Here is a 27,826-nt window from a genome sequence, read left to right as displayed (position 1 = left end):
GATGAGGTGGTGTTGGGTTGTAGGTTGGATTTGATCTCAAAGGTCTTTAACAACCTAGTCGATTCTGTGTTTCTGTGATCAGTAGGAGTTCCTGCCAACATCATCCATTACCTGATTCTCTATTATTTTCAATAGAACATATGTGTTTTAAGCTGCAAGGATGTATAGAACTAACATTCACTCTGAGCATGTTAACAAAGGCTAGATAAATGTCCATCATTTTCTTCATATATATAGGATAATGGATGATGAGTACCTAATAAACCTCTTCAAATACAGTAAAAAATTTATTTTAATCAAGCTACCTGTGAATACTGCATTGCAATATCTCACTCTGTATAAAATATTAAACTATATTGAATTAAAACTTAACACCAGCTACTACATTCCACTGTTTAGTATATGTGAGATGTGCAAATAAGAATATTTTGTCTGTAGACATTTTTAGAATTGCAATCACGGGTGTGCTGATAGGTAATTATTTTTAAGAAAGGGCGGGAATCATCATATCGCTCATGTATTTCCTATATGACCTATTCTGTCTCACACAGAAAAATACTAAATTCAATGACCTGGAAAGGTTGCTTACTGTCTACCAGTGCCAGTAATTTCTCCCTACAACATGTTTTCAATGTCCTAATAATCACAATTACAAGGATACTTGGTTATACATACAGTATATTAATATAGTTTGATCCCTCTGATCAAACTATTTTAATTGACTTAGTCAATTATTAACAATTATCAACAATTAGTCAACAATTAACAATGTTATTGTTAATTAACATAGTCATCCCTTATGCACTGCCAGTGATGTGAAAGCCTCTATCAGATGTGCACAACTCCCAAGGATATACTACCATCCTTTATCCTTAAGGGTAAGCATGTGCTCAACTGCATAACTGCTTGGGGCCTTAAGTCTTCACAATGTTTCCAGAACAGGTCTGGGGCATACCTAAACATCCACCATGGATGTATTAGCTGGGATATCTATATTGCATACCCCTTGTCTCATGATAAACCCATTTATGAGAAACTGAAATAATTCTGCATCTGTACACAACTGTGCAGCTTCTAGCTCTAAGCCATGTTGATCAGGCTTCAGTAGCTGTAGCTTGAGTGTCCCTAACCAGCCTGCAGACAACAAAAATTCCGTGATCCCCCAGAGAGATTGTTGAGGAGTGTGGCATTTTGGTGTTTCTCCCGGGTCCGGAGCAGCCGCCATGCCCGGCGGGGCACCGCGGCTCCTCCGGTCCCGCTCCCACTGCTGCTCCTGGGCTCCGTGGCTCCGGGAAGGTGGGTCGGCCACTTCTACTGCCGCGCACGAGGGACCTTGATAAAGGGGGAGAAGGAAGGACCAAATTCCCCACGGCAGGAGCTGAGACCATTTTATTGATGTGCTCCCAATTCTTGAGTTGGACAATATGGCCGCCCTGGCCTGGCCTCGTGGGAGTTTTGTGGAGGGAGGAGCGGGGGGTGTCACGTGGTCTGGGGAAGCCAATAGGGACACAGTAGGGGATGGCACCAGGACCCGGGGCGGTCCTGGGGCGGTCCCGGCCACGGGGGAACCAATAGGGGCACGCAGGGGCGGTGCCAGGGCCTCGGGCAGTGCCAGGGCTGTGGGGCTGTGGTGTGGAAGGTAGGAGCCCATGGGGCACTGTTGCATCCCGGAGTTTGGGTTTAGATTAGGGTTTTTAATTTATGTTAAAATAAGTCAAGTTCTGTAATCCCGCGTTTCCCCCATGTTGTTCCCCCCCGCGGTTTCTGCCCCCATGCTGCCTGCTGCCGGCTCTTACCCCTGTGCCGCTCCTGTAACCACCCTGCCGTCCGGCCCCGGGAAACCCCGTGCTGGCCACCCCGAGCCACACGATCCCGCTCAGCCCGCGGCTCGGTGCCCGCCCCTGCGGGGTTCTCTGGTTGGTCGCTGTCGCTGGCATCACCACCACGGCAGCCACCCCTATTGGACAGGAGGCCGTGGATCCTCTCGCCCCGCCCCTCCATAAAATCCTACTCCATCAGCACCCAGGCGCCATTTTCTCCCGTGCGAGTGCCGGGAGCGGTCGCGTCTTTCCATCGAACCGCGCCATGTGTGACCAATAAACCGTTCCTGCCTAGCACGGAGTAAATGGACAAATTCTTTACCTCTTTGCCGGATCCCTAGCGCACGGTAACAGAGGCTGGCCAGCCCACGTGCCCGAGACACGGAGCCGTGTCCGGGAACCCACAGCAGCAAACCCCGGCAGCACGTGGAAGCTACGCCACAGCCGGGCTCCCAAGAGCCGCGTGCAGCCGGGGAGAGCGAAAACCCACGCCGCAGGGCACGGCAGGGGCGGCGCCGGGGGCCCGGGGTGGCCCCGGCCACGGGGGAGGGGTAACAGCAGGAAAGGACCCACAGGAGGGACGGGAGCCAGGCCGCATGGTCAGGCAGCTCGGGAACCGGGTACTGCAGGGCGGGGAAAACCGGGGGATACATAGGGGTACACAGGATTTGCTAAGACACATCAGAACCCCGACCTAAACCCAAAGTCCAGGATGCAACAGAGGAGGTCTGCCGGTCAGCAGAAATGGCTTTGACAGTTGTCTGGGCAGCATCCAGAGTTTTCACTGAAGAATAGAATCATATTTAAGAGCAAAGGGGGAAGAAGTTTTCCACCTTAATGACAAAATGTTCATTCCTTCTCGGAGTATCCTAGCCAGTTTTTTCCTAGGCTGTAGTTTTCGAAGGGGAAAAGCAGTCTAGGAATCATGATGAGAACCAGCTGGGACAAGACCATGCCAAACTTGATTCTCTTCCCTTTGAGTTCTACAAGTCGCTCAACAGAATCCCAGCTTGTAGCTAAATAATATTTGACTGTGTTATTGAAACTATTTTTATTTTTATGTAAATTTAAAAAAAATATGTAATTATTTTAAATACATAAAAATATGTTCTATTTTTGAAACATTATATTCTAAGCTAATAAGTATATAATTGATTTTAAAACTAATGGTTTATCTAGAGCTATGTTTACACTGCTATACTGAAGTGTACATGCATCAGGATATCTGAAAGGATTATTGGTGAAAGAGAGTAATTCAGAGTGGAGGGGTTTACCAAATAGGACAAAAAAAGCATCATCCTCATACTGCTAAAAGTAGACTGACTGCAAAGTAGAGCTGAATTTCTGAAATGTGAAGTGCTTGTCGTACCTTTGAGATACAGGTGTGGAAATGGGGAAGAGGTAGAAACTTTCCAAATGGTAGTGGAGCAACATAGACACAAACTACAGAGAATCGTCTAAAAATTTAGTTCTTCCCACATCTACTTTTTTTATATTTTGTCATGTGAAAGAATGATCTAGCCTCTAAAAAGATAGAAACACAGAATCATGGAGTAGTTTGGGATCATCACCTCTCTGCCACGGACAAAAATGTCATTTACTAGACTGGCTGCTCAGGACCCCATCCAGCCTAGCCTTGAACACTTCCAGGAATGGGGCACCCACTACATCTCTGGACAAGCCATTCCAATGCCTCACCACCCTCACAGTAAAGAATATCTACCTCAAATCTAATCTACATCTATCCATCTCAGTTTAAGACCATTCCTTCTTCCCTCTTCAGCCTTCTTGCAAGCCATTTACAGGATTGTCATAACTCCCCATCCCGATTCCTCTGCATTGACTGAGAATTTCACTCTATAGGAAAACATAGGTACACATTACCCTTATTGCAGCAAAAGACAGTTTTATTATTTTAGAGAAAGATTTATCTAAATCTCTTTTTTTCCTGTAAAGAATTTCTCTATTGAACATCCAACATCAATGGAAGATTCATTTTCAGAATCATATTTCATAAAAATATATATAATAAAAATATTTCATATTTTGCCATTTTCAGATTCTCCTTTATTGGCTTTTCCTTTTTCCTCCAAAATATATTTATTCAACTCTTTCCCCTTGTAAATGACTTGAAGTCTTTCAAAAAGTAACAATTCACAGGCTTAATTAAAAGAAATAAACAAAATCTAGAGAGAAATAGCCTTCAGTTTGAGACAGAAATGTAAGTAATTTGCTTTATTGGTGCTTTTTCTTTGTCACATTTAGCTTGAAGCTGTCAAGATGGGAGGCCAGTAAAAGAAAATAAAAGAATCTTTAATGAAAAAAGATCTTCAGTACTCCAAATACAGATATGAGAAGGTAACTAATAAATAAGGATTTAGTGTTTGAATCCTTTTCTGCTGCTGAAACTGCAATTGAAACTGCCTTTTATTAAATTGTCTGTAAATAAAAATGTTCACCTTTTTCCAAGGAGCTGTTTGTATTAGCAATATGAGACTCTGCTTTATATTCAGAGCTGTAAAACATTACATATAAAATTATTTAAAATAAAGTAGGCTTTTTGATGCATATTTTGTGGGTTAATAATTTATTTATATGCATACACATTTAATTCATCTTGACAAAAAGCCATTCAATTCCTGTTTAACCAAGACAACCAAGGAAGTAACACAGGGATAAATGAAGAAGCATGGATTAGGCCATGCCCATACATTGTCAGCCTAAAAAAACCTGAATATACAATTGGGATGAAGATCAATGAAGTTTTCTGCTCTCCCAAACCTACTATGGATATCAAATGGTAAGCTCTGAGGATCAGAGTACCTGTCTGCCCAGGGCACCTGCCTGGGTTCCAAACTGTTAGTTACTGTCTTAGTTATCTGTCTCCAAAACAGATTTATCTGCCGATAATTAGATGCCAACTGCATATAATGCATTTCTTAGGTCATCTATTACTAGCAGAATATAGTCATAACTCATTGGATAATACAAGTAAGAAAGTTGATAAATATTATTAAGATAATTTTGGGGTATTCCACTTTAAAGGCATAATTTTCTGTTTAATTCAGTATGCATATTTACAGTTACATATTAAGGACTCCAGAGGATTTTAGCTCCTGCCAGAATAATTGAATGCCAAACATCTGCCAACAAACAAATCTGCTAGAAAACCTTTTAAGTAGCCCAGGAGCAGAAGAAGGTAAGATAATAATGTAATATTCAATTCTAGTCTCAGAGGTGGGAAAGGGAATAGAAAGGCAACAACCAATTTTGGTTTGATTAAAATTTTTCAATTTACATATAATGCAAAGGTAATAATTCTCTTTTCATTTATAGTTGGTGGCAGGTTTAATAAAATACTCTAAACCAAAATTACCATCATTCATTAATTACTGGATGCCAACAGAAGTAATACTGTCATAGAATGACTTTACTAAACAAAGATATAAATTATGTGAATCTTATACAGCTCTTGATAACTTTTTTCATTACTTTTCTTTGCATGTGATTAAAGAGCGGAAAAAATACCAAATGTGTTTTGTTAGTGACTTTTGTTGAGAGATCTTTATGTTGCAAACAGCACCTTGATTCAAAGTATTTAAAATAATACCTGAAGAAAAAATAATTAAAATATATTTCTGGGAAAAAAACAGTATCTATTCAGAGTCTACTACTCTGACTTAGAGTTTTCATATTAAAGGTATTTCATTATAAGGAGTGCAATAACCCATTCTTGTGGACACCGTGTTACAAATCTTTATAGCTTTACTTGTGCCTGATGTCTCAGAGACTAGAGAACTGAAAAAAGTTTGTCAGCAAGGGACAAATTATGGACAGAGCCAAGTTCTAGGAAAACACAGTTCAACCTACTATCATAGGTATCAGAATGCATTTTCCTTTCCTTACACACATTAATTCCTTGTGAAAAAACATATTCACCATGGCAAGAAGTCTCTGCTGGTGCTCCCAGCTAGCTGGAGGGGCAATCTATGGAAGTGCATGGTGAGTCTATAATGTTTGTAAAACACAGCCCAGAGGTGGCATCACAAATCACTGTACTCAAGAATGCACAGTAGCACTCACCTTTGAGTGACTTCTGCTCCAAAGGACTAAGTGATCAACACAGAATAATTTCATCACAGCACAGAAGCAATGGGCCTACCACCATAATTAAAATTGTGTCCTATTAAGAAAGTGGAATCTATTTCAGGGACAGATACAATCTAAATTTCATCTTCATCTCTTTGCTAATATTGCGGCGTTCTCTCTTTCTCCCTGGTCCAGGGCAGCTCCAGCGCCCTCCAGCGCCGCCTCCCCCCGGACTTCCGGGTTGGCCGCTTCTCTCCCGCGTGCCACTGGCACCGGCACGCGGGTCGGGGTCTGCTGGGTTTGGTCGCCCGTGCTATGGGATCCGAGGTAAAGAGGGAAGGAATGTCCAAATCACCCACGAGGAAAGCAGGAAGGCTTTATTGTCGCTGAGAGCTGCAGTGGGGGGGTAGCGACCTGCGCTTCCCACTCCATGTGGGGGAAAAGGGGCCGGGACCTGGGAGGGAGCGGGATGATATAGGGGATGTGATAGGGAGGGCAGACGCCGCCCCCCAATGATGACATAGGACAGCGACTGACCAGAGAACCCCGCAGGGGCGGACACTGAGCCTCGGGCTGAGTGGGATCGTGGGGATGGGGCGGCGGACACGGGGGTTCCCGGGGCCGGACGGGGGAGTGGTTACAGGAGCGACAGAGGGGATAGCCCAACAGCAGGCAGCATGGGGCCAGACACCGCGGAGGGGGGAACGACACGGGGGAAATGCAGGGGTATACAGGACTCGGCTAGCTAACATAAATAAGAACCCCTAAAACCCGATCCCAGGGTGCAACAAATATAACAGTGTAAAAGTTAGAATTAAAAAAATAAAAAAGGAAAGTTCTGATTCTTGGCTTAAATTTGAAATAAAACATTTTACATGGTAGTGATAAAACACAGAAAATCAAAATGCTTTTTCCTACTAACTTGAAGATTAGAAACTTCACATATTTGGTAGTACTGGAGGGAATGAAATGCTATGTTATCCAGTTACAGAGTTTCAAGTTCATCATGTCAATGTGAGCTTTTCTGAAGCTTTATGAAATTTTATTTAAACCATAGAGGCATCAGTGCAAAACACTTTGTTCATTTTATAGATATATAGGCCATATATTTAATTCACTGAACTATCTTGCTCAAAATGTTATTTACAACTACAATGCATGTGCATTCCAGAAATCCTGAAATAAGGAAGTAAACATCATGACTCTGTGCTGTAAAAGAACATCTGGAAAGCTACAATGTTGATGCCCTCATCAAATGAAATTCACTGCAGCACTGAAAAAGAATCATGTAACTGTGTCAAATCTGGAATCTGATGGCTTCTGTTCTACTAATCCTTGTCTCTTGTTTCAAACAACTGTGAAATTCACTGCAACCACTCACTCCAACAGCAATCATTTGATAAAACTGAAACAGTCAGATCTGAAAACTAATTTGGCTGTTAACCACCCTCAAAAACATCTAGTAGTTTCACAGAATATGGCCCATGAAGAGCAGATGGAAAAAGCAGAATATGGGCCATAGGATGTATGGCTCATTTTATTAGCTTGCCAGCTTACTATTTGAGAATAGTGATACAAATATCATATAAAGGAAACTTTAATTTGTGATCTGTTTCCTGCCACCACTATAAAAATGTATTTAAGATGCAGAACCATATTGTGTATTGAGTTATATCACTTCCACTTCATATGCATTAAGACTGTATAATCTTGTTTTTCTTGTACTCTTCATTGGTCAGCATGAGAGTTTACTTTAATTGGTTTGGGATTAAAGTCCACTTTTTCCAGGTATGAGCACTGTAAGTTACTGCATACGAATTCCTCTAGTGCTGTCCCAAACTGCCTATTCCATCATTCAGGATATCCTTCTTTCTCAGGACTGGAACAGACTGCCAGAGTAAACATTTTTACAGGTGATGTTAGCACTTAAATAGCCGAAAGATCCTTTTCTGAAACAGAACCTTCCTTCTGCTTTCTGCTGAATTTAATTCATCAAATTTCATACTGAGGCAAAGGTCAGTGTCAAGCCTTTCCAACAATGAAACTAAGGGAATAAAGTTCAGTGTTCTGTTGTTTCTCCCGGGTCCGGAGCTGCCGCCATGCCCGGCGGGGCGCTGCGGCTCCTCCAATCCCGGTCCCGCCGCTGCTTCTGGGCACGTGCTCTCCGGGAAGGTGGGTTGGCTGTTTCTACCACTGCGTGCAAGGGACCTCGATAAAGGGGGTGAAGGAAGGACCAAATTCCCTGCTGCAGGAGCTGAGAACATTTTATTGGTGTGCTCCCCATTCCTGTATTGAGAAATACGGCCGCGCGGCCTTGGCCTCGTGGGGCTTATATTGGAGGTGGAATGGGGGGTGTCACGTGGTCTGGGGAAGCCAAGAGGGATGCTGCGATGGCTGCCCTTTGCAGATGGAGAGGGCTTGCTGCGATGATGCTGGGGGTGGTTCCTCCCGGGGTGTTTGGAGATAGGGGAATGGAACAACTTTATTACAGACACGGGGAGAGGGGACATAAAGAATTTGTAAAATTATCAAAAACTGCCCTAGTCAGCAGCAAACCTAGGTCTAATAGTTTGGAAGATATCAACAACTGGCCCTAGAGGTGATTAACCAGTTTTTTCTGATTGATGATTCTTAGCCTGTAAAGAGGAAATTGATGTTTTAGGCCCACGGTCTGGTAATCATGGGCTTAATTCTGCACTTCTCAAGAAGAAAGTATCTAAATATTCACCTGGTCATTTCTTGCATTGTTTTTGTGCTGGACTGCTGAAAGTTCGCTCCTGAACCATCACTTTTAGTTGGATTTTCAGGATCTTGGTGCACAGAGCAAATTTACATGAGACTCACCCTATGCATTCCACTGCTTATCGAATAAGTTAATATCAAGCACAGAGTTGACTTGATCCTTCACTGTCTTTTGATCAATCTTCTTCCAGCCGCTGCATGACAAGGCAGGTGCTTAAAATAGTTCTTGGATAAATGGCCCAAGTGTGTTTATAGAATTCTATTCTGATTGATTTATTTTGCTTGAGAATTTATAAAAAAATGTAATCCTATAGTCTATACCATATCACTGATGCTATATCTGTAAAGCAGTTACTCTTCAGAAGAGTTAACTGAAATTTAGGTATTGTATATGAAGGGAGAAAACAAGCCATATTTTAGGATTCCTGTCACCAGTTTGAACTCTCGCCTTGTTCAAACTTTGATTTTTGAGCTCTTTTCTTTTTCCTCTGGCTTTCTTTTCAGCTTGTTTCTCTACAACATTTCTTACATTGCTTCTTTCTACTTTTACTGTAGCCATATCCATGTGGGATTTATGGCTTTCATAGTAATTTCTCCTCCTGAAGACCTCTGGGTTTTTTCCTAGCTCTTGCACCTGCTTAGTTTCTAGTTGCTAAATATATATCACATAGAAAATTCTAATTTCCCTCTTGTTCACAAATGAATACACAATGTTAACCTGACAGGCCATCTTGTTTAAGAAAACATTGCATAGAAAGGTCATTAAAAAACCATATCTTGATGACATAACTGGAACAAGGATTACTTCTACTATACCACATAGAGTTCCTTAAGGTCGAAAAATATTAAGGGATACAAAATACTGTTATTTGTGCTGTTGCCTTTTTCCCAACCTGTAAATGAAACTCAAGATAGTTTTAGTAAAGAGGTAATGTAAAAGGGGATCTTTATTTGAAAGTCTTTGGAAGCAGTTATGGAAAGATGTCCACAAAAGCCCACCACCCAGGCATGAGTACATTTTTATAGGTTTTAGGAAAATAGAATTATTAATAAAAAGCACCAATTAGGAGGATAAGTAGTGATGCCATTCCCCCCAGGTCAAGCCCCTTCTGTGGAGCCCCCGTTCAGCACTAGTTGTACTTTGTCCATGAGAATTTATCTCGAAGGGTTGTTCTCGGCCTTAGTTCCCAGGAAGAACCAAAGTAACACGGAGCCTTGTACCTCCAAGGGCTTGGAGCTCTGGAATTTGTTTTGTCTTTCTGCTTAGTGAAAGGCCATGGAAAATTATTGGGAAAACTAGTTACTAATACAACAAGTGACAGAGTTACAAATATATGTGTGGAAAATACAGAGAACATATGAAAGAAAAAGAGGCAAAACCCAAATGGCATCAGTGCAGCATGTTACTGATTGTGAGGTGACAGTGATTAACACTTTTCAGACACCCTAGGATATGAAGGGCTCCAGATCTAGCAACATGCAGAATATATATTTAGATTTTTTTAAATAAAAACAGCATACTGAGATGGCCTGTGGTTTCAAATGCCTCATCTCCCTTAAGGTACTCTCCCCTCTGCTCTTCACTGCTGTCAAATACTGCATTTTGAGAGGCTGTTGTTCTAGAACACACAAAACAGGACACCTGGACCTTACAATGCATTGCTTAGAAAACTAGGGAATGAGAAATGGCAACAATGATTTTGAAGTGAGAGAAATAATTATTTGATAAATTATATTAATATAAAAAGCTCTTTCAAATCAATTTCTGAATTTACTTCTTAAGTTTGCAACTAATTCTACAGGATATACTATGTTGTAACTAGTAAAAGTCACTCAGCAGGGGTTCTTCTGTACTCTCCAGTCTGCAGCATCAAGGCACAGAAACTTACTTAGAATATAGCAAAGCAATCTGTTGAGAAATCAATTTAGTTTTGCTGTGTTCCTTTGTATGTCCAACATGGCACCTTTTTCCTTAGGTATATCAAGAAGGACAGATAATTTAAGATCTGTTTGTCTTTGCAGAAAGGAATCCACAGTTAGATATTTGTATCTGATTTAGCCCCCAGAAACCAAATTATAAATATAGTTTCCCATTTCTGAAATAGTTTTGTGGAGTATAGTCTTTGACTTAGAAATTGAATTAGTTGATTTTTATATTAAAAATGCTTGTCCTTCCTTCATGATCATCATATGATAGTTATTTGGACAACACAGTAATAACAACAGTATTTCTTCCTATTGGCAGGACAGGTTGAGAGTATGCAAGATAAAACAAACATTTAATTTATAAATATAAATAAGTCCTTTAGTATAAAAAAACTCATAGTTAGCACTTTTAATGATTCTAACATGCAAATTCTGGGTTTTTGTATTTCTGTTGCCTTTCCTTACCTCTAACAAATAGACATGTGAAATGTAAATTACAAGGAAGACAGCAAAAGTGCTTGCACTTAATTGGGATATAAATATTCAAAATATCACACAAAAAGGAAAACTTAGCAGTTATCAAACAAGCCTAACTGCACATATTATAAGAAAAAAATTTTGTAATTGCCTCTAAAATTATTTAAAAAGTTTTGATTGTTTCTGGGGTTTAGTAGATCTTGTGTTATTTCATTTTTTAATAATTATGCAGCAAATAATTTTTTTCTCTATCACTCTTCTCTCTCACTTAAGCATTGTTGTATGCAGTGTATGTAAATTCATTGTTAAATAATTTTAAAGCTGAGATATGTTATCCTTTTAAACTTAGCTGACCAATTTCATCCTTCATTCCTACCCCAAAAATAATCAAACAAACAAACAAGGAAAAAAACCCACTTCCATACTATATAGCATAGTTCCCTCATTTTTACACAGTCCCTAAACCCATTTTTATCTGTTCTTAAAATCAATCAACACTGCATTATTTTAAGTGAGATTGCATGCTTCTAACAAAAAATTAACCAACCCACCAAAAGAATCATAAACTAAAAAAAAAAACCAAAGAAAAAAACCCACAAAACCAAAACCAGAACAACACAAAAAACTAAAACCAAGCAAACAAAAAAAACCAAGAAAAAGAGATGAAGAATAATTGGTTCCTACCACTTCAATTCTTCAAAAATTACAAAAAAAAAAAAAACCCTGTTAAATATTTTTAAAATGTTTAAATTAGTGTTGAGATACATATGACTATATAATAAAATATTATTTTAAAATACATTAAAGTGCAGTGACATTTTCTTGTGAGTTTTAATTGATTATCAAGAACCCAGGATATGAATTTCAGTATAACAAATGGTAGATAAAGGAATGTATATTTTGAAAAGATGGCTAGGAAAAAAGAGGGAAGAGAGATGGAATTTTCTCTGTGAGCCTGCTGATCACTCTGAAACAAGTTTGATATAGCATATATACAGTTCCGTTTGAAGTACAAAGTGCGTAGGAATAAACCCAAGTTTTAGATCTTTATGGATCTAAGCTACACAGGTTTGGAATGGTTCTAACAAACAGCATGATAAGGGTTCCCTGTAACTAGGCTTAAGTGTTTTCGTTTTCTGGCTTCTTCAAAAAATTGCTATTCTCTTGGAAAAGTCTTTGTTAGGAAAAATGCATGTATTATTTATACATTAATTTAAAATCCTGAAGAAGCTGCACAAGACAAGGTACCCATGCCTGGTACTGCCACCTGGTACCCTTACTTTCACTATCACTTCCAGTATTACGTTATTGAAACCAGTTTGATGGAGCATATGATACTGAGTCTTACCAAAACAAAGAAAATATAAGAAAGCTGCTGCTGTAAACCATAATAACAGGCATCACAGACAAGCTATACTTAGCCTATACTAAAGGCTGTATTTAATAATAGGAATCAAGCAAAACAGTGGGTAGTGAGCAATTTGCTCTTCCCAGATGATATAGGAGAAGAAGATATTCTTTAAATACATAAGTAAAAGATTATTTTCAGGAAGCATTTCAACAGAATGCTAAAGGATATGCTTTAACATACTTGTCAAGAATTACTTCTTTTTCACAAACTTTGTTAATTTGCTAAGAGAATGGTAGTAGAGGAAACATGATTTTGAGAATGAAATCCCAATGCCAATCCAAAAACTAGTTGTAGATGTTGCTTAAACTGTTAAAGACAGAATTAAATTGAATTATAACTCTATCTGTAGATGGTGGTTATGTTCAACATCAGTTCACCTGTCATAATGGTTTAGTGTGCTGATCCATAATTTTTCAAGAAAATTACTCTTTAGATTTTATGATTCTATTATATTTAGATTTTATTATTCTTTAGATTTTAATACTCTTCAGATTTTATAATTTTTAAAAAACATACTCTTTAGATTCTATTTTAGATTTTATAGAATCTAAAATAGAATCTACTACTTTTCTAGTATGAGAAACCGAGGCAAAGGAATAGAGAGGGGTCACTTGTTTGAGATTCAGGGAAGTTTTTTTCCACAGAGGATTCAGGGACAAGTGACAATAACTGAGGGCAAAAAGCTGCTTTTAAGGAGAGGCGGGAATAAGGGGAAGACATAACCTTTTACTAATAGGAATGCATTAGGGGAGGAGTGCAGGGTAAGGGCTATCCAATAGAAGCCAGCAAGGGGAAGGAGGAAGCCCTACACCCCGATCTTGCTTTGAGGAGGGGATGAAGGAGAGGGAACATTCAAGAAGGGAACAAAGGAGGTACAAGGACAGACACTTGGCAGGAGAATCTTGGGGTAAATCACTCAGGACCATCAGGCACCAAATGGGGTACATGGAATGAACCATTATAAACTTATAACAAGGAATATTTAAAACCTACTACAGAAGAACAAACTGTAAAATATCAGAATATGACATCTTACAAATACATAAGTTGTTCAAACCTTGAAAAACAAACCAGCTTATTTTTTAGTGCTGATCTTGGTGTGCCAAATAAAAAAGAGAGATTTTTTTTTTCCTTTTGAATAATCTTACAAGTACTTGTGCCACCAGTTGTTCATCGTATTTTAATTCTATGATGTGTTTCACAATATCTTGGCTATAATAATATTCAGGTCATGTCAAAAAAAGGTAGCAACTTAATTCTAAATTTGGACAGGAAAAAAAGAAAAGGTGACCAGTCAAATACTCTGCCTAATGACAATGCTGAAATCTTTGTAAGCTTCTTTGCATCATTCAAAGGCCAAAAATGCTGACAGTATAAAATGAATTTAAACAGCCTCTGAACCTACAGGATCCTATCAGACTCTTTCAACTAATGTAATACCTCAGAAACCACTGTCTGGCAGAAGCTCAGGTAATTTCTACAACACTTCCTTGTCCCTCTGCAATAAAAAAATCTTTTCTCCCCAGATGATATTTCACACTTTGTAATTTGGCTACTAAATGGGAAAAGTCTCCAAAATGCTACAAACTAAAGTGATTGAGTGTGTCCTATGAAAAGTAAAGTGCATACATATTTTCACTTTTTCTCCTCAGGATTTACTCTTATTGACCTTTGCACATATAATAAAAGAGGTATTTTAAGAAATGTATATGCTAAATACCTATTCAGAAAAAATGTATTTCATGTTACATAAATACATACCTATTGTAGTACTTATGACTCAAAAGATTATTTCAAAATATAAAAGCTAGTGACATGACTAAGCATTTAGACTAGATAGATTTAAAGCCAAAAAAATACACTCAGGTAAGCATGGATGCTTTAGCATTAAAGCTGCTCATAATTTTGGTAAATGCAAGAGAATACTCACAAAAGAGTTAAAACTATCAATATATAATACAGAAGTATGTTTTCCCAACAGGAATATAACAATAATAAACATTAGAGTTATGTTATTTTTTTCTGCAAGTCACAGTGTAACTGCTTCATCACTTTGAGTTAGTGATTCAGTGACTAATAAATCCCTTGAAATTCTTCTGTATGCTTCTTATATTGTAGATCCATATCTTCCATATATAGAAAAATGAATTTAACATTCATTGAAATAAATGTTACTGGAAAATAAATGTAAAAACAAATGCAGAACTAATTTGCAGAATTAGCAAATTAAAATCCCATCTGTATTTAGTGTAGAAATAAGATATTTAGCAGAGACAAATTGATACACTTTGCGTACAAAGATCCTAACTCTAGAGTGTAAGTCTGGTGCATGAGAGTGAGTAATTCTCTGGATTTGGGAATAACATTCATTTTCTCCCATGAAATATTTGTTTTAACATTGTGACAACCATGTCAGAAGGTAAAGGCAGAATGGGTATAAAATGTAGTCCAAGGCTTTCATAGGTTTAGTAAAGATTCAATTTTTTTGTCAGTAGAAAAAGATAATTATTCTTGCCTGCTTTTAAAATAACAATTCCTTCAATTTATGTTTTTCAAAAGTATTAAGAAAGCAAATCAACATGAAAAATCAAAACAAAGTGTGAGTCAGATTGTTTTATTTTTTCTTTTCCTGTTTAATTTTTTCCAATTATTTTATTCATTTAATCAAAATTGGTATACTTACCTTGTGTGTATGTTTGAGACCTCTTTCATTCAGTGGTCCATGTGATGAATAAGGCATGGTGAACTAGAGAAACAGATACACCTTACAAATAGTAAATTATTGCATGCATTCTGTTATAAGATAATAGTTCAGTACATACTTATTTAATATACAAAATGCATAATTTTTGAGATCTTTCTCTATCATTGCACTTTATTTGAAAACCTGGCAGGAGATACATGCTCATTTGAATGGCCAAAGTAGAAGGTTTGCAAAAAAACAAAATAAGCTTTTAGTGAATAAATTATACAGAAGAAAGCAAACCTCCAAAGTTCCTGGGTTTTAAGCAACATAAAACCTTTGTTTTATGAATTGTTTATGACAAATAGCCCTTTTCCTTTCTTCCTCACAGTTTCCCACAGACACGTCTTTAGACTGCACACTGCAGCATGTGCTCTGTAAAGAAAACAGACAGAAATATAGAGAAGGCTTGACAGCAAATGGAACCCAGGCTGCTCACATCCTCACAATAAAAAAGCAAATAAACTTCTAGGCTTTTAGAAAACTTTAAATTTTCTTTTAGAAAAGAAAACCTTAAAGGCTGCATCCTGTGGTACTGATGGTGTTAACTGGTTGGTTTTCCTCAGGTCAATAGAATTCCAGTAATGAGCACAGCAACCAATCTGCAGAAGCCAGCGACACTGACTGGCCATCAAATTCCAGTGTGAGCATGTTCATAATATGCTTCCAAGCTGAGAGACAAACACCATTCAGACAAGAGTTTCTGGGCCATTCTTGGTGTAGCTGCAAAAGGTGACATATCCTGTTAAATAACATTATATCTAACTATAGCTCCATACGGATCTGTTATATGTTATAAATATCCTAACTATGGAAAGTTAGGATATTTATGACATATATAGCTGGAACATGTTCTGTGGATTACAGAGAGAACATGATGGGATGGAGGAGAGGAGAGATTGAGGGAGAGAGGGAAAAAAGCAGAATGAGACATACTTTCTCTTCAGTCATTCTTTGTCATTTTCTCTTTTTTATTAACTTGTCCAGTCTTCCTTTGATCCTATACAAATTCTCAGTCCTTGTATAATAGGTTTTTCTCTTGTTTGCTGCTACTTACTTGTCATCTCTTTGACATCTTTTAAGAGTTTATAAAGAGTTTGACTATTTGTTCAGGAACAGATTTACCCTTTCCTAGCTTCAGTGATAAAAGAGATAAGTTGTGAAATGTGGAGTGTTTTGAAATGAAAAATACTCTGATTTGAGATCATACTGTTATAAGACTTTATTTTCAATTGTCTTTTCTAAGGCTTGCACTTGCCTTGGCCAAAAACAGCCTGGGCAACATTTGTGCTAAAGGAAGGTTTCCTTTAATTCCTTTGGTCTCATGACCTAAGACCATGTCCACTTTTAATAGATTCAATCTGAAATCATAAAAAGTTGGACACAGAGAACAAACTTGAGCAAATACAAAACTGTCTTCAACCCAGTAAGTGCTAACACTTTCCTCCCTTTATAATCACAAAATCATAGAATGGTTTGGGTTGGAAAGGACCTCCAAGATCATCTAGTTCCAACTCCTCTGCCATGGAGAAGGCAATAGACCAGGTTCCAACAGATCAGGCTGTTCAAACCCCCATCCAACCTGGCCTTTAAATTTCCAGGGATTCACAACTTCTCTGTGAAAGAGAAGTGTCCCAGTGTTCCAGAAGTTGTTCCAGTGCCTCACCACCTGCACAGCAAGGAATTTTACCTAATGTCTAATCTAAATGTACACTTTTACGTTTGAACCCAATCCCCTTTGTCCTGTCAATACTTACTCTTGTACATAGTGTCTCTCCATCTTTCTTGTAGACTCCCTTTGGGTATTGGAAGGTCACAGTTCTCATGACACATTGAATGTTGCCAAGCTTTCAGGAGACTGCTAATTGAAAAAAAAACAACAAAACAAAACACACAAACAAACAAACAGGCTTCTTATTTAACTGAAATTAAGCTATTTTAAATTAATGAAAGGTAGGCACTGCTGGCTGTAATTCAATTAGAACACTAAATTAGAACACAAATTCCGAACCTTTTGAAAATCAAAATAAATTTTTTAAAAACTTAAGTACAAAATACATTTAAGAATAAAAAAAAATGGAAAATAATTTTAAAATTAATGGTGGCAGACTAGCAGAGAAAACAGTCAAAGCATCAAAGCAATAAAGTTCAGTAAAGACAGATATTAATGTCATAAACATAAGAAGTGTAGCTAAAATAAGGAGATGGTCAGGTAGAACCTCAGGGTCACCCATTCTGCCTCCATTTTGATTTTATAGCACATGAACTATTGCATTAAAGTTTTATTCACTATAACAACAAAAAAAATATGAGCTCACAGGAGAACAGCTCAGGTTTAATTCCAAGGCACTGTTCTTAACAGGCTGTAGGATTAATAGAGAAGACATGCTCTATCTCATTAAAATTTGTCTTGAAATATTTATGTGGAAATTTTATTATCTGTGGAAAAAAATTTACCCCTACACATAATAAAAGCCATGACAGTTCAAGTATGCTCTTTGGAATAGCTAAAACCTAAGAAAGTATGCAGTACACATTCCCTTATTCTGTTCTCCATATCAGGCTTTACCTCCTGATCATTGATTTAGCTTTACTTGGGATTACCTTTATTGTATTGCTAAACCAGTAAAATCTATACCTAAACTAAAAAAAAAAAAAATAATAAAAAAAAAGAAATCTAACTGTATGAATAAGTTGTTTTATATCTGAACAATATATGGCAGAATGATGCATCATAGTTTTTGTTTTCAAAATATACTCAAAGGTTTTTTGTAAAATATCCCTTTTCCCTTACAGGAGTTTCTCTTGAAATTGCCAAAGATCGAGTTCAACTTTTTTTTCAAGTACTGGCTTATTAATAAAAAAAATAATTAATTACCAACTGTGAAAAATACAAATTAATCTTTTTTAGAGATAAAAATACGCTGGAAGAAAGAAAGATTTGGAGGGCAATTTATTTTCCTATTGCTCTAAAATTTTCTGTGGCTAAGCAGATAGAAATAAATTTTCTGAAAATGTTACAGCAGCTTATGAAAAGTGATGCAAAATATCATACTTGTACTTTTTTTCATCTGAGAATTCATATGAACCATTTGGCAGGTGTTGGTAGATACAATAAACTGTTAAGCTAACAAAAGCAGTAGAGGAATATCTCTCCCAGTAGAATTAAGAACTGTTAAAAAATCCATATTAAAATATTTGGTCACTGTAAAACCTTAGTCCTTTTCTTTTTTTTTGAATTTGAAATAAACCAAATGAAAAAGCACAACCTAAATACATTTCTAATTCCTTTCGCACTGAAAATGTCAAAGCAAAATTGACATTCTGACTTTTTCTTCAAAAAATAGACAGTTTTGATAGAGTTTCTTTCAGACAAGGAGCATGATGAATTCTGTATACATTCATGAATAGCTTTAACTGACAAAGTCTGATTTTATTTTTCTATGAAAAAAAGAAAAAGAAAAGAAAACACTCCATCTAGACTTGTGTTTGAGATTTCTCTTTGTGCTTATTTAAAGACTTTTGCTTTTTGCATCTATATGTGAATCACTAGTTATGCATATTAATATTATATATATATATATATATATATATATATATATATATATATATATATATATATATTAAAGGGTCTAAGGATTCACAATATGAGTATCCGCTGCAGTTCACTGTGTCTGATTGCTAATGTCCTCCATTTGTGAGAAGTTAAAGAAAGTAATTAACAAATAATAAGCAAGCACATCAACAAACACATCAGGAATGTAAGGGATCAATGACAAAATGACAGCAAAGCTATAATTCAGAGCATTATTTCCATCCCAATATTTGAAAAACAATAAAGGAGCAAGCTTCATTATTTCTATCAGAATCAGGGGGAAACTAAAAAGTGCAAAATTTTAAAAGAATAAACCAACAAGAATATTACAATGAATGGATCCTAACTACTTGATGTATCTTCAGCGAAAAGGTAAGTTGAGACAACTAGGTTGAACTAGATTTGCTGAAATGTACAAACCTCATAAAAGTTAGACAAGATGAGACATGCACACAGGCATTTTTTTTCCTTTCTTGCTTGTTTGTTTCATCTGTTATGAACCCTTGGGGTGCATAAATAATACTTTATTTGAAGAAGTTTATGTTTGAAATCGCTTTAATCATTTGCTGCCACAGGGCCCCATAGGAAAAAAATGTCTCTCAGGTTTATAGAGTAAACAGGAGATTAGAGTCCCAATATTCAGTCTGAGGGGTAAAATCATGTAGTTTCTCCTTAATGAAAAGTTAACAAAAACTATCTATAGTAAAAGATAATCTAAGGAGTATAATAAAGCACCTAAACGATAACCAGTCAGAAATAGGGTAAAAAAAATGAAATAAACACACTGAGATGAAAAATGTCTTCTTCCATAAGCAGCTACATTTACTAATAAAATAAAACAATACTCAAAACAGGACATGAGAATAATAAACTAGACACAAAGCAATTTCATTGCAGATTTAGATAATGCTGAAGAATCATATTTAGGACAACAGACATTTTGCTGATCACCTAATTACAAAAATAATATTGCATGCGATACCACTGCAAGATTTTTTTTAAAAGCCACTAGAAAGAAACAACAATTTTGGGATCAGAATACATAAAAACTCACACATTAAATAGATTTAGCTTCTACTATATCAAACAAACAAGAAAGGTTGTCTAAATATCTGAATTTCAGAATTTACTTGGGCTTGGGAACACAGACAACTATATCCTGGACTGCATCAAAATAATTGTGATCAGCAGGTCAAGGGAGATTCTGGCTTTGGTGAAATCCTGTCAGAGAACTGCATCGAGCTCTGAGGTTCTCAGCACAGGAAATATGTGTACCCATTGAAGTGGGTTCAGAGAAGGGCCACAAAGAGTATCCAAAGACTGTAACTAACACCTGTACTTGGAAGACAGGCTGAGGGAATTGAAGTTGTTCAGCCTGGAGAGGAGAAAGCTCCAGGGAACCTGACTGCAGCCTTACAGTACCTAAATGGGGCCTGCAAGAAGGATGGAGTGGGATGTGTAGTAACATCACAGCAGGGAATGGCTTTAAACTGAAAGTAGATTTAGATTAGTTATTAGGAAAAAAATATTTTCTGTGAGGGTGGCGAGGCAGTGGAATGGGAAGCTCTTTTGGCTGGCTGGTTAAAAACAACAAATGATAGTTTGAAGAAGAATTACCATTCTCACAGGAATGAGTAAACCGATACCAGGGTTTTAGTTTCCTTAAGTTCAACAAAGTATAAATGGAATGGGACATGATGCAGCAATTTCTGCAGACTGCTCTAAAAATATATTCTTTCCTTTACAATACAAGGAAAAATTAAAAGGAAAAAATTAAAGATAAGTGCTCTAAATAATATAGCAAAGTATCTAATAAATTTTTTACATTGTGAGCCACTGCATTTGGATTATCTAACTTTTCAGGTGTAGAAAACAGAGGAGCTGTAAAAATCTAAAATGTATGTCAAAAAATCATTGATGTCTGATTTTCATAGAACAAATAATGACAAAATGTGCATGCATTTTTCAAAACTATCTCACTAGACACTGAGTAAAGTAAGTAGAAATTAAAAGTGAAGGGATTTCAATGATATAAAGAGAAAAATTAAGAAATGCACATCATAGAATATCATCTTCTCTGTAAGCTTCAGGGAGAGCCCTCCAGTATTGAAGAACTGTTGCAAGCTGTGGTGGCTTGAACCTGGCTGCACACCAGGTGCCGATCAAAGCCACTCTATCACTTCTCAGGTAAAAAGGGGAAAGAAAATTTAACAAAAAGCTTGTGGTTTGAGATAAGGGCTGAGAGATCACTCAGGAATTACTGTCACAATCAAAAGAGATTTGGTTTTAAGTTTTATTATCAGTCAAATGAGAACTGGATAATGAGAACTAAGAAAAAAATATGAAAACAGGTTCCCTTCTCTTTTCCTTCTCTTTTCTCTCCCCTCCCCTCCCCCTTCCCCCCCTTCCCCTCTCATATCTTTTCTTCTTCTCCTCTGTTTTTTATATTTCTTTTCTTCTTTTGTTTTTATCTTTTTTTTTTTTTATCTTTCAGTGGTGTTCTCTCTTTCTTCTGGGTTCAGGGCAGCTCCCACGCCCTCCAGCGCCGCCTCCCCCCGGACTTCCGGGTCCGCTGGCACCGGCACACGGATCGGGGTCTGCCAGGTTCTGTCACCCGCGCTACAGGTCTGAGGTAAAGAGTGAAGGAATGTCCAAATCACCCACGAGGAAGGCAGGAAGGCTTTATTGTCACTGAGAGCTACAGTGGGGGGGTAGTAACCCACGCTTCCCACTCCACGTGGGGGAAAAGGCGCCGGGACCCGGGAGGGAGCGGGATGATATAGGGGATGTGATAGGAAGGGCAGACGCCGCCCCCCAATGATGCTGTAGGACAGCGACCAACCAGAGAACCCCGCAGGGGCGGACACTGAGCCTCGGGCTGAGTGGGATCGTGGGGATGGGGCGGCGGACATGGGGGTTCCCGGGGCCGGACTGGGGAGTGGTTACAGGAGCGACAGAGGAGATAGCCCAACAGCAGGCAGCATGGGGCCAGAAACCATGGAGGGGGGGGAACAACACGGGGGAAGCACGGGGGTACACAAGACTCGTCTAGCTAACACAAATAAGAACCCCTAAAACCCGATCCCAGGATGCAACATCTTTCTCTTTTTCCCTAAATATGAGTATTCTATGTTTGCAAATACAAAAAGGGCTGTTTGAATTAAGGTCTTGTCTGAAGATGGCAAATTGTAATAAGGATCTAAAGATTTACATGAGAACTGTTATTTGTCTTAGATTATTAAAATTCTAAAAGAACAGAAATTAAAAATGATAGTTCACTTTCTGTGATAAAATGAAGAAATTAAATGGGGTTTTTGCTTGCCTAGTGACTAAAAGAAAGAAGATTGTTGCTCCTTTAGTCTAACTTTTTATTCTATCTTCAAATAAATCAAAACTTTGTAGAGGTGTTCATGTGTCTAATTGTTTGGTTGAATAAGAGAATAGGCTGTGTTGTGTAAGAACTGAGTAGTTGGGAGATTTTTTTTTAATTTAAAAAAGGGGGCAGGGAATGTTGCTTTCATATAAGCATTGTTAAAACTGTACAATGACAGAATTTTACATATCTTGAATAAAAGCTCCTTCATAAAGATAGATGATAGGAATTTCATGATAGTCTTCTTATAGAAAAAATATCAAAGAATTGGAAAGGAGATTGAAATGTGTGACATGATACAGCATTTTGTTTCTCTCTGCAAGTCTATTTTTAAGGTAAATCAGAAACACACTTTAAAAATGGCATTGAAGTACTTCATTAGAATCAAATAAAATTGTCTTAAATGAGTACTGCTAAGATTGAACTTCAAATATAAATGATTCAAGGAAGGGTTTGAATGTTGTTGGATACTGGTCTTATTTCAGAATCACCAGCAAGTGCACTTCAAGATTTGAAACAATTGTTCCATTTTTCAGGAAGGAAATATTTTTTGTTTGCCAGCCTGAATATTCCTTCTTCCTGAGTGCTGTGGTTTGACATGTAGGTGAATTTTTTCAGGAAGTTGGTAGTCAAACCAATCAGTGGTCAGGTTTGGATATTGGCATTTGGACTGACCACTGAAGGTATGGACACACCTCTGAGAACACAGGGGGTTAAAAGTAAGAACTCCCAGGGGAACTGTCTTTTTTTGGTTCCGGTCGTCAGAGAGTGCAGTGCAGACTCTCCCCTGCCCAGCCATAGGCTGGGCGGGGGAGGGGCAGTCATGCCTCCCAGTCAAGTTAGGCCAGGGGTGGAGGTTCTGGAACCGGGCCAGCTCCTGCAGATGGAAGGGTGGAGAGAAACAAATTTGCCTTTGTTCCCCACCCCCCCAGAGGGAAAGAGACAGAGAGCCTGCTGGCACCTGGAATTTGCTGGCAGAGGAGAAGGAGAAGGGGGAGGGGGGAGATGCCCAGCGTGGGAGTTGGAATTCTGGGCAGAGATTTCAGCTGTCTGGGGAGTCCGAGACTTTTTAACCCTATCCTGAAAAATGAAGGCTTTGTAAAATATTACTCCTTGATTTGAAGTAGATGAGAGACAGTCCGGGACCTGAGATGTTAGAAGAAGAAATATTTAGGTGGGAGGAGATGATGAAGTAGCTTTTGGCTGGACTTTTCATGTTAGCCATAGACTGAACCAAATTCTCCTGCAACAGAAACTGCATTTTTAGGGGGATGCAATGGTGAACCAAAGAGACCTGCTTCAGCAACCACCAGCACAGGAATGGCAAGAACAGAGAAAAGTTGAGGAGGGTGTGATATGCCCTCTGTCCTCAGGAAGAAGATGATCTCTGTTCTTGAGACCCTTGGCCCCAGGGAAGGAAGAAAATGGGGGGGACTGTGGTCCCAAAATGAGAAGCTGAACTGTGGTTTCTTTTGGTCAGTGGCAAAGCATCCTTAAAGGAGCCCTATGAGCAGTCTGTCCATGCACGGTGGTGAGAGCACTGTGACATGGAAAGGAGAGTGTCACACTGGCAGATTTTCCCCGGCCGGTTGCCATGTGTGACAGGGAAACACAGGAGGTGGCAACTGTGTTTCCTGGGGGGTCTGTGGTGCAAGAGAGACTCCTCTCTCCCTTAATGGACTGAGTATTGATTATATGAAGGGTGACAACTTGATCAGGAATCCTGGGTGATGTTTCACGGTGGTTGTTTTGGAAACTGGGTAGGAGGAGGAGTGTTTTGGAGGGTCTTCATCCTGGATTTAGTGTGTGTGTCTTTTACAGTAGTAGTAGTTTAATAAAGTTTTTTTTCCCTTTGTTATTAAGCTTGGGCCTGCTCTGCTCTGTTCCTGATCACATCTCACAGCATTTATGTTGGGAAGGTGTATTTTCATAGGGGCGCCAGCATTGCACCAGTGTCAAACCATAACAATGAGCTTTGTCTTTCAATATTTTTCCACAAGTCAATGTAAACATTAATTAATAGCCTTAGCAAACAACTAAATCATTAATTTGCCCTCCTGAGTTTAGATTGTTCCTTCTATGTTCCTTCTGTGACAAAATTATTTGCATATTTGAATATCCTCTTGTTTTTGGGACAGGATTTAAGTATTTTGACAGTCTCGGATTATGAATGGGCAGCATACTACAGGCTCCCTTTCTCCTTTATTTTGGGCAGGATTAAAAGCATCCTTCTGATCAACAACCTCAGACCATTGAAACAAAAGTAGTTTTTCTTTTTGTACTGCAAATTCTGTAACATCACTAAGAATTTGAATTTGCCATGGTTGTGATTCCCAGAACACAAGCTGAAGCTTTGTTTCATAAATTTTGTATAAAAATCTATAGTATATGTCTTTTTAATCTGTCTTCTATTGAACATAACTCCTGAAAGTTTTGACATATTTAACTTAGTTTTGGTGAGTTTTGTTTATGTTTTTCCTTTAAATAGTGGTTATTTAGAGTGCCAAGCTGAAGAACAAATATAGCCAATAGGAAAACAGCACTCCCTTGTCCCTCTTTTTTCCTCTTTTTTCTCTTGTCTCTTTTCTCTTCCTTTTTCTTTTTTCCCCCTTCCCCCTTCCCCATTTCCTTTTTCCTTTTCCATTTTCCTTTTCTTTACTCTTGTAATATCTACAAGTTCGTTTAGTTCTATCTGTGTAATTTCCACTAGTACTTTTTTCTCCTCCCAATGTCAGTTTCATATCACACTACTGTCAGCACAGTTTCTTCATTATTTAATGAATGTTTAAGGATGAAGTGTACTTTTTAATTTTGAAAAAAATAAAATATATGATTTTGAGTTGTTCACTGGTATTATCACAACTAATCTTAAACAATTAGGACCTTTGCATTCCTTTTCCTTTGGCTGCCATCATTATTTTTGTTGATATCTTTTCTCAGTCTTCCATCTGTGCTGATGAGAATTTCCTACATTGGTGTAAATGCATACTCCTTATATCATAAAAACTGATGAAGATAGGACCAAAAGTTAAAGAAATCAGGAAAACTATTATTTGAAAAAAGGTTATTTATAGCTTTACATAATTAAGTTCCTACTCTCAGGAGAAGCTAAAAAACATCCTGAGATACCTGCATGATGTTTGATTACAAAAATGCAAAAAACAATCAAACAAAAAACTGTGACTATGGTATGGTAAAACGAATATATTAAGAGCAATTTCTGTATAACTGTAATATGCTGAACTAACCAGAAGAGTGGTTGCATCTCATAAGTAGCCTCACTACTCTCTTATTTACTGTTTAATTCTTTTGCTTTCCCACAACCAAGTCAATAATGCAACCTAGGCAGTCACACAAGGATGAGTTGAACTCTCTGACTTTCACTAAAAGTCTCTGTACAACACTGTCTTGGAAAAGAGGACTGCAGATGCAACACAGTCAGAAAGGCCTGTTCTTCTTACTAGTACTTACTAGTTTACTTACTAGTTTAAATCACCAGCTGAAGTGATGGAACGTCACTGCACTGCATTTGGTCTTCCCTAAATGTGACAATGGGACATTCTCTTCTGTCATTAATCTGACCCAACTCAGTGAGGGCCTGGTGAGGCTCAACTTTAGGCTGCAAAGTGGAAGGCAGAAGGTAAAAGCATGTCTGTGACACTGTTCTGGATGTTCCTCACAACCTGCTGTCCTGATTCTATGCAATAGTCTTGAATGTGCATTTTGAGATGATGGTAAGACATGCCGTATTTTGATAGCAAAATTTGGAGAAGCCTCCTTGCCCATATTGAGCAACAGCGTGATTTTGAGATTCTTCTACTCTGAAAAAATTGCAGTCATCATCATTGTCATCATCATTGTCATCATCATCATCGTCATCATCGTCATTGTCATCAACATCATCATAATCATCATCTTCATCTTGGTTTACAAAAGAAGAAAAAATATTTTTGGTCTCCTGCTGCTGCAAAACCAGAGAGTGGGTCACAATGTTAATGCCACCATCTAGACAAGTGCTGGGATACTGTCTTGTAAAGAGATTTGTTCTGCACTGACGATGTTTTTGAAGAAAGAGCAAAGAAAGGGCAGGGTCACTTTTTCATCTTCATCATCTTCAGTGCTAATCACTGCAGTCTCCAGTTGATTCATTGCCATTTCTGTAATATGGCTGAGTTGTTCAACCTTGAATTTGTTTTATTCAGTAGATATTTAATTGCTGCTGCCTAGGCTGTGGGACTGGAAAGTTTACCTTGAAGTCCATTTCATCCATTAAATTTACAATAATGAAACATTAAAATTTTGAATACATAAAAACTAATCATTGATGTTGACAAAGGATCATTGAATGTCTGCTTCAGCCCAGTATGCAATTTTAAATTCTATTTCATTTTAATTATGTATGAAATTACAACAAAATGAAACAGATGAAACAAGCATATAGAGGCATTACTTGCATGCTGTTTTGGTATTTATTTTTTATATTTGCAGTGGATGATTAAATCATAATAACTTGAAATTTATTTTACACTGATGTCACATTCTTGGTTGTTACATAGTCTGCTTTTTCATACAGCTGCTCTGAACTACTGGATAATAAGACAAAAATCTCTAGCTTCACCAAATTATTTCTTCTGCTTAGATACACAGTTGATATCTTTCTGTGAAAGCCATGATCCTCAACTGGGAATGAAGAATAAAAGCTTTTGTAAAGACAAACACTCAGTGCTTTAAATACTAGGCCAATAATTAATTTTCATATGATTAATTTCTTAGTCAAATTAATCCATGTGACATATACATGTAGGAAAAAAATTACATTCACATCTCTTTCTGCATGTGCATGCATTCCCTAATGACCAAATAAATACAGAAGGATGTGGTCACCTGTGTAAACTTCCCACAGTACTGTTTCCTTAGAACATTTGCCAGCAAGACTCTGAAGGAGAGAAGATGACAAGTGACTTTTTGTTTGAAGCACCTAACCTTATAAATATACACTTTCAGACACCAGGAGGCATAATCTGAATTTTTTTGCCTTCCTTTCCTCTCGAACTAGAAATGGGTCTGGTAAAACCTCTATAAGGAAAAGAAATCAAGTTCCCCCATTCCAAGACGAATTTTGTAATTTTGCTTACAAATAAAACATTTGATTATCTGGATTTGTTGTTGGTGCTGTTTTTTGGATGCCACATTACTGAGAGGCCTCTTTGAACTCTGAATTCTTATGCAAAACACCCAGCACACTGTACAGTCTTCACATAGACTGAAATTATAAAATATTTTTTCTGAATTAAAAAAAGCATGAAGTCCTCTCAAAACAAAAGTAAATACTACATATATAGGCAACAGTAATCAATCTGTATTTAAGTAGTGTAGCAATTATATGAATACTTTTATTTTGGAAATGAAAAGTATCTATCTTTTCATCTTTAACAATCTGTTAGGTTTGTGGGGGAAATATGTGGTGAACTACCTCTGTGTGCTGATTTGCTTTCTTACCAGAGTTTCTATAAAATTGAAGAAGGTCCTTCTGAGACAAGAAAGATTTATTCCTCCTGTCATTTGGAACTCAAATTCTAATGTGTTTTTGGAATAAGCATAAAGAAACATGAATATTTTTCATTGCTCTGATTATAAAATCAAATAATTA

Source organism: Vidua macroura, chromosome Z, assembly GCF_024509145.1.
Source record: "Vidua macroura isolate BioBank_ID:100142 chromosome Z, ASM2450914v1, whole genome shotgun sequence".
Taxonomy (NCBI): domain Eukaryota; kingdom Metazoa; phylum Chordata; class Aves; order Passeriformes; family Viduidae; genus Vidua; species Vidua macroura.
This window is presented reverse-complemented; position numbering follows the sequence as displayed.